This window comes from Larus michahellis, chromosome 3, assembly GCF_964199755.1.
Source record: "Larus michahellis chromosome 3, bLarMic1.1, whole genome shotgun sequence".
Taxonomy (NCBI): domain Eukaryota; kingdom Metazoa; phylum Chordata; class Aves; order Charadriiformes; family Laridae; genus Larus; species Larus michahellis.
The window spans coordinates 31,413,544-31,419,203 of record NC_133898.1 but is presented as its reverse complement, the minus strand read 5'-3'; the positions used below and the strand labels follow the sequence as shown (position 1 = coordinate 31,419,203).

At 42.0% G+C, this 5,660-nt stretch overlaps 1 long non-coding RNA gene across 1 annotated transcript; it reads right to left on the bottom strand.

Annotated features, from left to right (window-relative positions):
• Window positions 1-285: 285 nt before the first annotated feature.
• LOC141740034 (uncharacterized) lies at window positions 286-5,128 on the bottom strand. Its single transcript, XR_012585861.1, has 3 exons — window positions 5,022-5,128; window positions 1,336-1,418; window positions 286-1,190 (listed from the first exon to the last, which is right to left on the bottom strand). It is a non-coding gene; the product is annotated as an uncharacterized LOC141740034 (long non-coding RNA).
• Between the last annotated feature and the right edge of the window lie 532 nt (window positions 5,129-5,660).

Here is a 5,660-nt window from a genome sequence, read left to right as displayed (position 1 = left end):
CTATTATTCTCATCTCAGCTTTCTTCTCATTTTCACTTAAAACATAAATATTCTGTACACAAAAATACCTGAGTTTTTCTAAACGCATACATGGTCATGTTTCATACCCAGCCTCTTGCCACTGTCACTGGAAAAGACAATCTCTGCTAATCTGTAAACTGGAAAAGAAGCTGATAACAGTAACACGAAGCCACCACTGACAACGATGTGATATCAAGGAATTTTATATGCAGAGTGATTTTCTCACATTTTTTTAATCACAAATTATAGCTGCAAGACGGTGTGACTGTTACAAAAGAGATTCTCTCTGCTAAACTTTATTTTAAAATGTTTGAGGCTCTGCACAACCCCTAAGCAAAAGACCAAAAGAAAGGAATAGAGATAACTGCCATTGACCACCAAAGTCCCACAGAAGCAAAATATCCACAGATCTGAAAAACTACTGATAGATAGCCTTGCCTTTGGGTCACACATACTATATTTCAGGAACTGTGCTATCAGTACAGTTTAGCACACATTTAACAAAAGTTGGGTCATGCAAACAGTGTATGTAAAGAAATCATTATACTTTCATCGTTTGTAAGTTAGCACCGTAACCAGAATGATGGATTTCTGTACCCATTGCCCTCTTACGGCTGAAGGGAATTTTACCCTACTGCTGCTTTATTATTTGCAGAGTGGTAATTCATTAAGGAAACATAAATGGAAGTAGAGCATCATAAGAATTAAATTTTCCAACACATGGGTACTCCTAGTCTGGTGAGTTTTTTTACAAATGTTCCACAGTGACAGGAATTTCCATTAAACTGATTCCATGACTTTACTGCGACCGTCACAAATTTCACACTTTTCACAGAACCACAATATTGCAGAATCCCAACAAAAGGCTATCATCTCCAGTGCATGCTATGGTCTCCTTTATATTTTTGTATTTGTGAGGCTTATTCCTAACTGAATATTTCACTTCAGTCCTGGACTGACTGAAAATAGCCACATTTTCGTTTTAAAAAATCATAGAGCACAATTACTGTGCATTTCAGTTCAGTACTTCCCTGCTAGTCCACCAACACTGTCACTCCTTGATGCTGCAGGGAGAGCGGAGGAAAGACGACTGCTTCAATTCAAACCATGTGAAAGTCTGTAGCTGCACTGGTGCCTCTTGTTCTGTTCGACAGCCGGATTTCAGAAGACTGTTTGAAGAAGTAATGCAATTCATTTGCTCAGTTTCTACATAATGAGAAGTGACAGCCCTCCCCTGCAACTGCTGTACATAACACTGGTGCTGACGCTTTACTCACAGCAACGTATTGTGGGGGAGGGGGCAGCGAACCTTACTTTTAAGTAGCTCGATGCTCTTGAATTCATTGTTTTTCCTTCCCTTGTATGATGTGTTCCTTCCTCAGGAAAATGTTAGTAGCCTGCCAAAACAACAACAGAACACGAACGTTATGAGGGCAGACCAACGCCGCTGGCAAAGCCGCAACAGCCATATGTGACATCTGAGCACCACCAGAGCTTGTTTTAGCAGGTGAACTGGAGGGATGACAGCCATGCTTCAGCACCTAGATTACAATGCATTGCCTGTTTACATGCTTATGTTTTTCTTTCCCATGCTCAAGCTTCCCGCACTGTAAATCCAAAAGAGAAGATTTAAATTTCTAGCAGGAACATTAAACAGAGTAAAAAGAAGGTAAGGACCTGCACGTTAAGATACATGCAGGTGCACTGCCCATCTATTTGGGCAGACACTGAGTTTTTTGCAAGAACAGCCAGGCACAAAGTTAGGAGTTAGCATGAGTGTACAGGCCACCAGTTACGTGTCCAGCTCTGGAGCCCTCAGCACAAGGACATGGAGTGGGTCCAGAGGAGGGCCACAAAGATGATCAAAGGGCTGTAGCACCTCTCCTATGAAGACAGGCTGAGAGAGTTGGGGTTGTTCAGCCTGGAGAAGAGAAGGCTCCAGGGAGACCTTACGGCAGCCTTCCAGTACCTGAAGGGGGCCTACAAGAAAGCTGGGGAGGGGCTGTTTGCAAGGGCATGCAGCGACAGGACGAGGGGCAATGGTTTTAAACTAGGGCAGGGCAGGTTTAGATTAGACATTAGGAAGAAGTTCTTCACAATGTGGGTGGTGAGACACTGGCACAGGTTGCCCAGAGAGGTGGTGGAGGCCCCATCCCTGGAGACATTCAAGGCCAGGCTTGATGAGGCTCTGAGCAACCTGATCTAGTGGAAGATGTCCCTGCTTACTGCAGGGGGGTTGGACCAGATGGCCTTTAAAGGTCCCTTCCAACCCAACACATTCTATGAGCAGACCTAGTACCAGTACACGGCAATGTAAGAGCTGACCAAAGAGACCCAGGGAAGCTTTTGTGTCCAGCTCTTCTTGCTAGCCAGGAAAAACTACAAAAGAAAAAGATTTGTCTCGCTCTCCAGTGGTGACAGAATTTGGTGAACCACTCTGGCAGTTGCTCCTTAGTATTGTTTGTTTATTTTCTCCTGTTACAGGACTTCATTTTGAAAAGATGTATTTTCTAACTTGGCAATGTGTTACTTCACAGCCTACACTTATCCAAAGGAACTTTTTTTGAAGCAATATTATTATATGAGAAATCACAAATGTTGCTATGAAGTAATAGTCTGGGAAAGAAAAGTGAATTAATTCTTATGAGAACCTAGAAGTGCGTGAGAGAATTATGTAGTACCATATTCTATCTTTGACATTTGCCATCTATAATAGATTGTACTGCATCTGTCGTTTCATTAGACACTGCAAAATACAGAACTGGGACTGTCCTGTCATTTACAATTCAGTTTTTCTTTTCTACTGAACTGCAATATTTCTACCATCTCTATATATTGCTTTAAGATTATGCAAAGTCACATTTATTTGTAAATACTTTTTGTCATCCAAATAATTTAGATAAACTGCAATAACACCATCTACCTCCACAAGTTTCTGGAGAATCATGTCACATGTTGAATACTTCTCATTGTTCAAGAAACGATGCCACTTGTCTCATTCAATAAGACATTCCTTATCGTCCTACAACCCAGGCTCTTGCCATCTGCCCACCACAACAGGTCATCTGGCACATCACTCTTTACTAGTCAGACAAACTAATTGAGTGCTTAGTGGCTGCTCTCCATTATCATCTTTCCCCTCACCCCGCATGTGACAATGTACTTGAAATTCACTGTGCGTGTGCCCATCAGCTCTGTTGCCCATGCAGCGAAGCACTCCTTTGTCATGGAAAGGCAACTCTGCAAATGGTTGCAGATTACGGAGTGGAGGTTAGGCAGCACATCCACACATCCTACAGATATAGGTACTCCACTTCCAGAACTCATGCAAAAGCAGCTTTGTTCAAACCCATAGGCAAACTGATTTTTGCTCACAAATCCTGTTCATTTTGAAATTGCTGTTCTGAGAGGATCAAGGATCTTGTCAATGTGTACAAATAAATACCTGATGGGAGGATGCAAAGAAGATAGAGCCAACCTCTTTTCAGTGGTGGCCAGTGACAGGACCAGAGGCCATGGGCACAAACCGAAACACAGGAGCGTCCCTCTGAACATCAGGAATCACTTTTTCACTGTGAGGGTGACCAGGCACTAGCACAGGTTGCCCAGAGAGGTTGTGGAGTCTCCCTCTTTGGAGATATTCAAAAGCTGTCTGGACATGGTCCTAGGCAACTGGCTCTAGGTGAGATGACCTCTACACGTCCCTTACAACCTCAACCATGCCGTGAACTTGAGCAGAAGTTGAAAGAAACTTACCTCAAACTCCCGTGTAAAGTCCATTATGAAATCCACCCAAAACACTTATAAACTCTGCAAAGAATATGTGCACAAACTTTCAAGAAGACAGTTCCCAGTTTGATGCCCATCTGCCTAGTGACTGCCTACCTAAACCAAGAGTGAGACAAACTGACTCACTACATCCCAAAAGAAGTTCTGCTTATACAAGAGCACATAAAGAAAGGTAGAAACAATTCCCTATTCAAGTCCCTGAAGCTTAGTTCAAGTGCCCAATTCACTAATGATGTTGCAGACAGACATAAATTCTCTCTCTCTAGTCTCAAGTGAATGGAGAGACACAGAGGTTATTCACATTGAGGCTTTGCCTTCAGCAGGGAGGAAAGGTTTGTGTTCTACCATGGAGTGTACACATCAGATCAGTGAGGTTTGGCTGATAGAAAAACCAGGAGGAGGAGGCACCATATGGGGCTTACCTAGCTGGCAATACAAGTTACAATTATGTTGTCTCCATTGGGATTTAACGCAGATAACTAGACGCGGTGGCTAATAATTATTTGTGGTATATTTATTTTGAATGGTGAGGGGCAAATTTATATTCCTGATGTAGGATAGCTAGATAACAAGATGGTAAAGACTGCCGTGAAGATAAGCTGAGAATGAGCCTTTTGCCAAGCCCTGGCCAAGATATCCTTATAAATTAGTATCATCACACCTTTGAGACTTTGTTGGCCTTCTATGACTTTCTGAGCAGGAGAGGACATATAGCTACTTCTTCTCCTGTGTCAGGTACTATATGTGAAACAAGTCTAGAATTACTTATACTCACTGGCTCCCCATCAGTCATTCTGATGTTGAAAGTCCCAGGTATTTACTCAGTAACCCAGGTGCTTACTTGCACTTTCTGCAAGAAGTCTCTCCCTAGCTAGTTACACTAATAAAGCTGTTGCTTTCAAAATGGCTATTTGGAACAACTGAGAGACAGAATTTGGGAAACAGATAAATCTCAATCCTACTGTAACTCAGAGTCAGGGAACCTCATTACCTCCAGAGTTACTACTAATTGACACTAGTGTAAGAGGAGAGACTAGTTTGTATCTATAATTTGAAAGTGTTTCTCTCATCGGGAAACATCAGAAAGCTGATCTGAAAGATACAACAATTTTTTAAAATCCAGACTAGACCGTTGAAAAGATTTGCACACATTTGTCACACTACCACTTTGATGGAGCAATTCAGACATTGCAGCAGTAATGTTTTGTGACCTTTTAATCAATTCCATTTTGCAAGTACTCCGTCTGAGAACCACAAAGGGTATTTACAGGACCCATTCTCTGGAGTCGATGGAAAGTTTCTGTCAAATAACCATCTGCAGAGACAGATAAAACACATAATGACAGGATACGTTTGTGGAGAATATGAATGCATTGAAAAAATAAATCTGGACCTGAAAGCAGATGAGTTAGAACAAAGGGACCCAAGAAAGATGTAAGGCAGCAATTAGGGCTAGAAAATTAAAAATACTGAGGAATTTAATCAAACAGGACAGTCTAATCAATGAAAAGCATGCCACATGTTCTCTGGGTAATTGCATCCCTCCTCCTTTTTTTTGTGGTGGTAGTAACAGCCCATATTTAAGATAATTGCATTCCTATAAAACTCAGAAGTCTAGGACTACCATCATTTTCATATTTGTCACAGGGGACTTCATGCTCATTCTCCTGAAGTCAATAGCAGCTGTCAGTGATTTCAGTGGGAGCAGGAAGGGAAGCGATGATGGACAAGTGACAAGTGGACTTCCAGCACAAGCAGCCCCATGATCTTTTCTTCTGTTGCCTTTCCCTAGAAGAAAGAATTAGCTCATCTGATGACACAGACAACCTGAGTACTTCTCCGTGGTAGTG